Source organism: Corvus brachyrhynchos, unplaced genomic scaffold (genome assembly GCF_000691975.1).
Source record: "Corvus brachyrhynchos isolate BGI_N302 unplaced genomic scaffold, ASM69197v1 scaffold4, whole genome shotgun sequence".
Lineage (NCBI taxonomy): Eukaryota > Metazoa > Chordata > Aves > Passeriformes > Corvidae > Corvus > Corvus brachyrhynchos.
The window spans coordinates 5,752,799-5,764,654 of NW_008237878.1; the positions used below are offsets into that span (position 1 = coordinate 5,752,799).

An 11,856-nucleotide genomic window follows, 5' to 3' on the forward strand; every position below is an offset into this window, starting at 1 on the left:
CCTCCTCTTCTGAGGTCTGTTGGAGAACAGCTCCATACAGTGCTGAAAGTAATCTGCTGCCCCTTCTGGGGTGCACCAGGACAAATGGCACGTTTCCCACAGAAGCACCCCTGGAAACTGGAAGTAAGGGATATGGAGAATATCGCATTCAGCTGCAACTACACAGGAGTTTAGAGATGGGTTGTCAATACACTCACGGATTTTGGGGCAGAATCCAGGCATGCAGTCTTTACTAAAGATATGGCTTTAGTCATGACCACCTGCAGTCAGGGAGCTGCTTTCTGTTTCACTTGGAGTACCTGGAGGCACTGCCTGGACACCCCACCTGGGCTATGGCCACAATTCACACACAAGCGCTTGCATCACCTCCTGCATTTGGTTCAGAAACTTTCTATCCTAGTACAGATTTGACCCCATCCCCTCAGTCTGCTAAACATAATCCTGGAGCAGCACACCATGAAGTACCTGGAGGGAATTCATGGAACGGGCATTTGCTGAAGACATCAGGCACTTCTGAGTTGTGATCATCATCCATTGGAATAACCAGGAGGGGCTTTGTTCTAATCCCACACTCTGTAACACTTTATCACCATTTATCTCTTATGGTGACTGCTCCATCATCCAACTGTTGCTACAAACCTGTCTTACCTGTACCTCACAGACTGAGAAAACAATCTTACAACAAACAATATTTTTTCCTCTCAAAAATCAGAAGCCTGTTTTAATGATCCATCTCTACTGCCTGGGGAACGTCATTCATGCTGACAAGTCCACCACTGTTTTGAAGATATGTTTTCCTGTTTCTTGAATTTCTTCTGGACTTCCTCTGTCTGGCATCACACCATTATCAATCTGGATGGAGACACCTTTCCCATTCCATGCTTCATATGAATAAATAGAATTAGGGAAAAAAAAAAAGAAAAAAGAAAAAAGAACATACCTACCATTCCCATCTAGGCAAGAAACCCACTTCAGAGCTGGAGAGAGTTGGAGCAATGTGTTACCAAACTGACTGGTAAATGCACCCACTCTGTTAGGATTTGAAACTATTTCATGTTACCAGTGCTCCAATGGACAATCTCTCAACCTACAGACATGAAAACTTGACCGCATATTTAAAGTAAATTTAAGCCTTGGGGGTGTCCTGTGCAAGGCCAGGAGGTGACTTCGATGATCTTAGTGGGTCACTTCCAACTCAGGATATTCTATGATTCTATGAAAGTATTTCTTTTTTATGTCATTTCATGCCTGTAGTATGTTTTCTGTTATGAACAGCACATTTTGTTCTTCCTCATCTTTGAGGAAGAGATGCAGAGCTACCTTTCACAAAACCAGGACACAAAGACCTTTGACAGACCCTCAACACTATTGCATGCAGAACATGCCATATATTTATTTTTAATCGTATAGTGGTTCACAAATGAGATGTGATTGGCAACCCTATTGCATTGCAGGCGTGATGGTACAAGCTCCCCATTAGGAGGTATGTCCCAGAACGTCACCTCTCTGTTTCATTTCACCTCTCCCTCTTTCATCCAACCTTCTTCCCGCTGAGTGGCATTCCTCGGCTTTATCCACATGCTCCTCCTCTTCCCTTTGAGCTGAAAAGTCAAGAGAAGAAATACATGAACACTGGAAAAGGCACTAGAAAACAAACTGCTGATATTAAAAATAAAGGTACCTATTCACATGAGAACACACCAGAAGTCAGACACCAAACTCAAACAGACATTGAGAAGCCCTTCCTGAGTGAAGCCACTTGCCCAAGCTGAAGGATAAGTTAAGATATCCTACAGAAATTCCATGTGCTCAGGACAGCTCTGGGGCCCCGGAAACAGTGATAGCAGTAAGCTGACCCTGCACACCAAAATGAAATCAGAGCCCAGGGAGATGAGATCCAGATTTTCCTGAAAGCAGGAGGTAGATGCTCAGTGGTGCCGCAGGCAGGCAGCTCTTCAAACGAGCTCCACACATGGGAACAAACATGTCCAAAGGCCTCACACCCAACGGGAAGCTGCTGGGTGCTGAACGCAGCTGAAAATCTGGTGCTTGGAGTGGCACTAAGCCCTGGCAAATCCAACTCCCATCCCTGCTGAAAATCTGTCACCACATCGTCAATGTTAAAAGACAGGGTTTTCAAATGGGAAAAGTGCATTTATCACCCTCAGCAAACTCACGAACAACACAAGCCATAATTGCTCAAATGTCAAATAAAAATTCTCGGCTGAGCAAACACCACACGTGGACCTTTTTTGATCCCCAAATATGAATGCTTTAGAACAGGATGAGCATGTGGCCAGCGGGGCTGGAATGGAGAGTGCTTTGTAACCTTAACTATACCAGGCATGATAAAGTGCCCGCTATCATGAAAAAAAGCTCATCTAAAAGACAGAGGGAAACCAGATGGAAAAAAAGCACAAATTCTCAGCAGGCATTTCAGATTTATTTTTTTTTTTTTTTGACATTGCTTTCAATTTTTCCAAAATAAAAATCTCTACCCATTGCTTGATGCTAAGTAGAAATATGGTCTGATCCACCTGAGGCGTTCTGAGGGCAAGGCTGAAAGGTCAGGGTTAGCTCTGGTGCTGGAGCTGCAGCCTCCCATGCCTCAGGATCTGTGAGCCCAGCCCAGGGGAGCGAGTACCCCCAGCCCCTTCCCCCATCAAGCACGTGGGGCTGCAGGAGTGCCTACCTCAGCTATTGCTGACTGCAACACCTTGGCAACTTCTGATACTGCAATTCTCTCTGCTGCCCTAGCAAATGCTTCAGCAACTCTTTCTGCTGCTGGGCTTTCCGATGCTCCCGCCACAATTGCCGCTGCTCCTTCAGGAGTGACCACCTTCCCACCCAGACCTGTCCCCACTGGGCTTTCCACTTCTGGCATTGCTACTGCTTTTTCTGCTCCTTCCACCTCAGTTTGTGACTCTGTTGCATCCTTCCCTGCTTCCTCTGGTGCTGTGACAGCCAGCAGCTCCATGTCCCCTGCCAGGTCACCGGCAGCCAGCGCAGCAGGAGGACCCTTCCCAGGAGCAGTACAGGCTGGCACAGTCGTAGAGCTGGCCTGGAACCTGTTGGTAGAAACAGAGTATGTGAAGCAGCACAACTGTAAAGAAATGTGTTTTCTGGTGTCACTGCAAGTGGACCAGTGAAAGGTCCTGGAGCCAGCAAGGACTGCTTTGCCACAGCCTGCCTTGTCCGTAGAGGCCCAGAGCAAGGGACTGGGACCAGCAGCACTTGTGCAGTGCAGACTGTCATATCCCAGCCCCCTGTTCTCCTGTGGGTAGCAGCCACTTTTGCAGCTTGAACTGAGGCCAAGCTCACAACTGTATTCCAAAACATCTCAATGCCTCATATCAAGTGGTTTATGTAGCAAAAAGGAGAATAAAAGGAAGGATGACTCTTTAAAATCCATTTTTGCTTAGTATTCCAGGAAAAACCCCAACATTCTCTACAGAGAAAACAGCATAAAATCCATGGAACATGCAAGTCAAAGTGTTTTTTCACATTGCCATATTTTCCAATGAAAAGAAACTGAGGGTCATGCCCAAAGGTAGGGCATAGCAGGCTTGGGTCAGATAGACATGGTGTGTCTTGTCCCAGAGCTTCTGTAAATGCATCTCACTTCTGCACCAGCCTCCCTGCTGCAGTCTGTGCTCCCCATCCACACCTTGGGCTTCAAAATCTCTGCAGTCACACTAAGTTTTCAAGTGGCATGTTCCTCCCAATGCCATGGGAGGTACAGGTAAAATTTTGACAATCCAGTTATCTTTTCTGGTAAATACCCAAGGGACACTGGTAGAAGAGATCCATAACTGTCTAATATGTGTGTACTAATCACCTTTGTATTAGAAAGGTCCTCTACCAAGTGTAGCTGCTATCAGATCAAAATACAGGTTGCAGTGAGGTAAATGAGTAATTCCCATAAAAAACTGTGAGAGGTGTTGTACTGTAGATATTGCTACTCCTCCCCAGTAATTCCTACTCCAGTCTAGAAGTCAGGACAAGTCTGAGTGGTGATGCTGGATGGACTAAATTGTATGAATTCAGAGTACAAGCTTAGGAGTCAGAAAGAGCCATTGAATCTGTCCATACCCACTGACTTGGGCAAAAAAAAAAAAAAAAAATCTCCATTTGATTAATTCCCACATGTTTTGTCCCATCTCTCCTATAGAGACCAGCACAGGCACCGGATTAACACAGAAGTAACTTTTTGGCATCAGACTACACAGCAATACAAAGAGATTCCTGCAGCATGGAGGCATCCTCACGCTGGCTGTAACCCAGCCAGCACACCACCAGGGTTTGGCACAGCTCACAACCCCCTGCACACCTCCACGGGCAGTCCCAAGAAAAGGACAAGTAACACTTGACAGATGTGCTGAGAAACTGAGATCGGCGGGGGACCCTGATGCAAGCACACGGAGGATACTGGCTGTTCCCAGCTCACACATGCTCCATAAACCACTGGCAGGCAACTTGGGCAGGCCTGATGAAATAGTGATGACACCACTGTTCAATGCTGCTTAGCATCAGTAATTAAAAAAACAGGAGGGAAAAATAAGGTGGAGAGCTATGAAAGGACAGGATGGAATAAACAAGAGTTGCTAGGGTTGTTAAAAAGGGGAGAATAGTAGAGAAAAAAGGTAAAAGAAGAGCAGAGGAGGTATAGGGGAAAAACTGGAGAAGAGGGAAACAGGCTACAGATTGTCACTGCTGAGAGTTGTGCCCAACTCCACTTAGAGACAAGACCAGGGGTCGAAAGCCACCTGAAGCGTCCTGTCACACACACCTACATCCTTGTGGACACAAGTCAGTCACTTGCTCACTGAACAAGTTACCTGCATATCTGCTTCATTAAATAGTAACCCTGTAGGTCTGCTGACAAGAACATACTTCTCTCTCCTTTGGTAATTAGCCCTGAAGGCTGGTCATGCTCACTGGCCATGAAACGCTGCAACAAGCAGCCTTTTCATGCCTCGAGCTTTACCTTTGTCCCTGTCTGTTCCCGTCAGGCTGGTAAAGGCAGGCACGATGCCCGCCCGACACTGGTGCTCCCCAGCTGCATTCATGCTCTCACCCCGCCCAGAGGGTGCCGGCATCTCTCAACAGGGCAGATATGAGCTCGCTGGGACAGTCGTGACTGTAGAAACCGGGAACTTCCAGCCTTTTCCTTCTGCTTGGAAAAAAAAAAAAAAAAAACAAGGGCAGTCTGAGGGGAGCAGCAATCTGCTGCCAGTCAGCTTGAGACAGCTGCAACTCGATATGCTGGGAAGAGGAAGAGTCTTACGAGGCTCCAGAGATACAGGAGAGGAAGCACAGGGTTTTGTGTCAGGAGCTGGACAGGAACTGGAGGCTCAGCCCTTCTGCACAGGCTGGGCACACTGTTTGCTCAGCAAACTTCTTCCTGGGGCTGAGCAGCTGTCTCTCACTTTTGCCACCAAGGGCAGGACTTTGCTACCCACTGTGTGTGCCAGCTGTGGCACAGCTCTGGCCCCAGCCAGTGACATAGCCATAGGAGCAGGAAGAGACCCAAACCAATTTAGAAAAACATAAAATGCCTCCTAAAGTTCCTGCAACGTGGGTTGAGTTAAGCTAAAGCTGACATGAACTCTGTGTAAGGGATTAAAACGGTTTTGGGTTTTTTGGTTTTTGTTTTTCTAAATTACTCTCCTTGTCAAAAAACAAAGGAGGCAGGTTACTAACACTTACCCCTTTCAAACCCGTTAGGAGCCTGAAAAGAAGCATGCATAGCCCAAAGCTTTAGCTTTGTGATCACATTTCCCCTCCAAAGTATTTTGGAGATAAATTCCAGGCACTTCAGCCTGGAGAACTTCACTGGAGAGCAGTGCAAAGATTAAAACCAAACATATTGCCAGTAATTCCTGGCAGCCTGTTCCAGCAGTGAGACCGTGGACCTGGGAATGAACCTTCAGCTGTGCTCTGGCTCCAGATAAGACCTTGAGTAAGTTCCACCTGCCTCTCTGGCCTGCAGTCGTCTGCAGGGGCAATGTCTGAGAATTAGCAAAGGTTATTCCTTATTTTATGGTGTCTGAGGTCTGGTCACTGCTAGCATGATTTTTCAAGAAGTTTGCTGCCTGCCTGCCTGCACAGTTTTTGCGTAATGTACATATTAGCATTTTGACCTACATTTGCATGGGGGCCAATTTCACCTCATAACCTCCAGTTTAACCTCATAAATTCCTTCTAAGCCACCAGAACATTATCCTGCTGTTCCCCCAGGAGAGCAGGCTGGCAGGATTTTGGATCAAGCCACCACTCAGCTGCACCATACTGTCAAAGTCCATCACCCTCTGCCCAGGTGACTCCGATGGCAGACCTGCACACTAAGAACAGTCCCAACCTGACCTCCTTTTCCCAAGCACTTGCATACCTGGCTCAAGGCTGCTATGTAGGTGAACTCCCTTGTGCTATACAAGCCCTGTTCCTTCCACCAGAGACCATTTCAAGGTCTGTTTTCTGCTCTGCAACAATTCTGTTCATTCAGGGACACAGTTTGCAAAGCCCCTTGTTAAAAATCTTTCCCATCGTTTGGCACTTGTGTAATTTGCCCCCATCCCAATTGTTTATGTCTGACTAATGTTCATTGCTTCAAAATGAGTTTGTAGCTAATCCTGTGTCTACCAATTAAATGTTTGATGGAATGACATCAAAATCAAAACAGACAGAAAAAAAAAATTCCCTTTGATATGCTGACCACATTGTACAAAACTCACTATTACAAGGCTCAGGTTTGCTTAGAATTTTGCCAGACTTTAATCTTTTGAATTAAAGCTTTCGATGCTGGTTGTCTGCCCTGCTGGAATTTAGGATGAAAATTTCAGCTAATGCAGTTCTTCCACTACAGGAAAACTTTTTACGCCAGTTAAAAAAAGAGAAAACAACAAACAACTGATCTCTGATGCAAGCTTTTGGTTGAATTGTCTCAGTGCTATAATTTGGAGCACTGCTTTAAATTTTGGCAGAAAGGTCACAATGGTGCCAGGGAATAATTTTTTACAGGAAGAGTAATGTACCTTTGGCCAAGTTATGAGCCCCCGAAAAATCAGTTTGCACATGCTCTGTAGTGATTTGTGATAGTTAGGCAGCAAAAATATTTTTCAAAGTCCTGACTTCACAATCTGAATATTCTTTTTGTGCAGTTTTGGTTTACTTTAATATAATCTATAAAAATAACCAGTGACCTTTAGTGACATCTAAACAGGCTCCTGGTTTCCTTCCATGGTTTGAAGCCTTAAACAATAGCCCCAAAGAAATGACTCAGTACCACACACACATGTACTTGATGCCTGGGAAATTGCTGGTTGTTGGGCAGCAAGAACAAGGAGATTCACACAGCTCTAATGCATGGCAGGTTCAGGGAATTTGGGGAACTCAGGCATCAAAGGCCGGGGATGCAGGAAGCCAACATCCCCCCAGCCACCACTCTGCACTCCAAGCTGTGTGAGGATGCCCACAAGTTTTGAGTGAAAGATAACAAGGGTAAAAACCTTTTGGGATTCCATGGGATGTAGTGAATCCACTCACTGAGCTGCAGGCACAACACTTTCCATGTGCTGAGCTCCCAACTTCTTAGCACAGGCTGCTGAAGTCTTTCGGTGTGGCAAGTGGAAGATTTGTGCTCCCAAATCAGTATATTCCTATAGTTAGGGCAGGAGCATTAAATTACCCTAGTTCTTAAAACAGGAGGGAAATTCAGAATCCTATTAGGCAAAATTCACCTGACAGCAGCTTTTAACGTGTGTGTGTGTGTAACCTCAGCCAGAAAGAAACCTTTGGCAGCTCAGCTGGTGGAACTGTTGCCTTTAGACCACAAGCAACATGTGTGAAACCTGAGAGGAAATAATGCAGGTTTCTGAATAAATCAGGATTCTGCAAGTGGGGTCAGCCTTCTGGCTGACAGTCACAATATGGCAACCACCAGTGTCCAAGGACAGTGGGCTGTTTGCAGATGAGTTATGTCATTGCTCTGAAACCCCTGTGTCCTAAGGACTTCTTGTCTCTATACCTGCCAAAGCTGCTATTTACCCAACATAGCCATAGCATTGGGTCATTAAACAATACTGATGGCAATGCCCGGAGAATTCCAAGCACCTATTGTACTATCACCGAATTCCTCCTTTGATCACCATGGTCAGAAATATCTGATTTTTATCACTCTTTAATAGCTCCCAATCAGCTTTAAGAAGTTACCACAATGCTCATGGTAGAACCTTTGTCAGACCAGGCTAATCATTGACAAACCCAGAACAGCAGATCTCACTAGCTCCCCATTGCCAGTCATATATGACCTTCTCCATGGGCTTGAAACTCCAGGGACAGGGTCTGAGCTTCCATGTTGAAGATTACTCTGCCTGTGTCAGAGCAAAAAGAGCTGTAAATGTAGAAGCCTTTTTCTGAGCTTCCTGCAAAACCCACAGAGATTAATAGGAAAGAAAATTTGAAGTGCATGTGAGCAATCTCAGAAGGACACACACTTCTAAGCATGAAATAGGAACTTCCACGTTCATGCTGTTATTAGATCACTCAAGAGAAACACATCTTTCCTATACTTAAGGCACAACAAGACTCTTCCTTGTACAATTCTGCCACCCTTCACCTGTGTACCAGACAATGCTTACAAATAATCTGGCAACGATTCCCAGTTGCTGTTATAACCTAGAGAAGCCTGCACTCTTCCCCTGCTGAGATGGTCTAATTCACACATATCTAACCCCAAGCAGCTGCTTATTCAGTATATGCTTAGCACTGACAGCTTCTGGTTCAGATTTGGAGGGCTCGTGCACCTCAAAGTTTGCCTGAGCTCTCCAACCTTGCTGCTGCATCTAATAAAAGACACTATCTCTATGTACAAGCCTTGTCCAGCAGTAATCAGAGAAATGTATCTTGTCTGATTCCAAAATTTGTCAGTTGAAAGGAAATTAAAACCCAGTGCTCTGACGAATGCTTCTGCAAACAAAATGGTCAAAAGAAAGGAATCTGAAATCAAGTTCATAAATTAATAGAAGTTAATATTGTTTTACAAATCCCTGTTTTCCGTATGCTGCTAATGCTGCTCTCGAGTGGCTTATTCTTGAAACCTAGGAAACCCTCAAGAATCAAAACCATTGGAAGTGAGTTGAGACGTCTCTTGGTGAAGGAGACACACATCAACACCCAAGGCTGCTTGTTTCAGTGAAAACAAAAAGGGCTATCCCCTGGTTTCAGATGCATTCTGTGAAACTAATGAAGATTATAACCCAGTTGCAACATTTTAAATGAATCACAATGTGCAGATGACAGGTCATTTCATCAGAGGAAAGAACAAATTTGCAACAGCCACTTGAAGAGGGAGAAATTTTAGGTAATCATAAGTTATGTAATTACATAATTAATGCTCTAGTTTGTAGGTAGTCAAAACATGGCAATAATACATATAACAACATGTCTAATCCAGCTCCATAATGTGCAGTTGTAACCCCAAGTTCAGACAAGAATTTCTCTCTTTATTACCTACCAGGTGATGCACACCCTGGGAATTCCTGGATTGACACTGAAGCGCCAGGCATTATCTAGAGGCAGTACAGTGGATTCAAGGGACAGCTGTCCAGTGTATTGGCCAGTTTGGGTTAAACAATAATGGGAATTTACAAGACTTGCATGTTCCTGAGGAGTAAGGAAAAAAAAAGGAAAAAATCACGTGTCTAAATGAAACTTTTAGAGTAGGCATATTGGTAGAAGCTACCTGGGGAAGATGAAATAAAAAGCATAGATTGTGTTCACCTCACCCAAGAAGCAGCTGTGTATTCTGGTGGAAGTGTTGGTTTCCTGCCTCTAACATGTGCACACATTCATGTTCCTCAGTTGCAGGTCACAAAACTATTAATCCAGTTAGTTAATTTGTATAGTTTATGAAATCATGAGGATTTTCACTCTCTGGTGTATTTTGGGCATTCTGCAGACTTTTCGGTGCTCCTACTCATGTCAGCCACACAACCAGATGATAAAGCTAAATTAAATTAAAAGAAAATCTTTATTTGATACTTCAACAAAACCACTGAGCTCTAAAATACTGAAGTGTTATTTAATGGCCACTTTGGCAGTGTGAGAGCCAGATGCAACCTGCTCTGTGCTGTCCAAACTCAGCTCCCCAGGGATGATGCTCTGCATGATACAAACCCTCCTAGCAACGAGTCTGATGGCACAGAGTAGCTCCACAACATCTGAGTCCTTGACCCAACACCCAGCCAGGGAGAACATCCATCTCCTCTCGCTCTGGGTGGGACAGAGGGGCTGAACTCCCCTTCACAGCAGCCTTATGTTCCATTATCCACTGAACTGCATCCACCTCTCTCTGCACTGGCTCACAGAGCTGCTCTTGCGCTCTGTCTCTTCCTACTGAAGCCACTGGGCATCTTGTAAGGAGCAAATGGGAAAAGGCCTTGGACTACGCTTATGCTGTATGGCAGCACAGTCCATATAAAGCATGCATATAGAATAATTGAACCTTTTCCACAAAGCAGCTGTCTCAGGCTTAGAAACCAATGTCTCTTTGCTAGTTAGCCAATAAAAAGATTTAGGGTTAATAAAGAATAAATATCCATTCTCTCAGGGAAACCTTTATATGGATGTACCAAGCTTTTCATTCAGTGAGGTATAATTACCGAAAATGCCACAGATGCAAGCAGCCAGACTGTGCTCAGACTCTCAGAGGGACACCTGAAAAGCTCTCCTCTAATCACCACACAGCATCAGAGAAGCAGAGTTGGAAAAATTCAAGCAAATCCTTTCTGGATTCTCAAATGAAGCTCTAATACAATCCTACCATCTATTGAAAAATTCTGGTTTTGAAGGAAAAGGACGTGTCTCCCATCATGAAAGTTTCCTCCAACATCTGAGCTGAGCCAAGTGCAAATGAAGCCTTGAACCTATGCCCAGAATGATCATCAGGAACTGAAACTTTTGAATTAGGACAATATAAAATATGCCAATAAAAATTTCTTTACTGCAGGTCCTGTTCTGATGTATAAATCCTGCCTCACGTCCCTCCCAGCCCAGCTAAAACCTGGGCTGTGCAAAACCCCAGGGAGACCCCACTCATAGTATTTCTGACACAAGCCAGGGAGCAATTGAAATTACAAAAGACAGTTCTCAGATCAAAGAAACCCACCTCCATTTGCATGGACTTTTAGATAAACACCAAAAAAAAGTTAAAAGTTCACTGAGGGACTGACCCTTTTCTGCAATCACCCTCACACAAATCCTATATTTGCCATTTGTCTTGATGGGTGGTAAGGTCTTAGGGCAGGCACCACAACTTCCTCTGCATTAGTTAAACACCAGCACCATCAGCCTCTGGTTCTAAATGGAGCCTGTGAGTCCTGCCACAGTATAAATAAAATTCATAACCTATCCAAGCCCTAACATGACTTCATGAGGACCCTCCCCTCATTTATCCATGCTGCTCTAAGTTACTGAGGTCAAATTTAGTGAGGTTGGACATGTGAAATGGACTCATGCATGGTACATCCAAATGATCAGAGACTGGGAAACAAGATGAATGACCAGGTCATATCAGAACAGAACGGAAAAATTTATAACAGAACTCATCTCTCTCTCATTCCTCCGTTGCTTTAATCACCAGATGTTCTCCATTCAACCACCTGCTACCCTCTCTGAGATTTAAATTAGGCACAAAGTACTCCCAGAGACATGATCACAGCACTGAAAGGTTATAGGAGAAATACACTTTTGCCTTGGCATCCTACAACTGGTAAGAGATATGAAAAGAACTAAAAATCCTGTGATGACAAGCTAGCTTCGGGCACCCTAACTAAGAGCTCAGAAATCTCACTCTTT

The 11,856-nt window shown here is 44.6% G+C and overlaps 1 long non-coding RNA gene across 2 annotated transcripts in view; it reads right to left on the reverse strand.

The window, feature by feature from the left end:
- Nucleotides 1-1,382: 1,382 nt before the first annotated feature.
- The window catches only part of LOC108446280, a 27,270-nt gene continuing 16,796 nt past the window's right edge, over nucleotides 1,383-11,856 (reverse strand). Inside the window, exons 3-5 of one of the 2 annotated variants that reach the window (XR_001861430.1) lie at nucleotides 4,988-5,173; nucleotides 2,693-3,068; nucleotides 1,383-1,601 (exon numbers count right to left, since the gene is read on the reverse strand). This is a non-coding gene — a long non-coding RNA (uncharacterized LOC108446280). The remainder of the gene's footprint in view (nucleotides 1,602-2,692; nucleotides 3,069-4,987; nucleotides 5,174-11,856) is intronic. The other variant, XR_001861429.1, reaches the window with a different exon arrangement.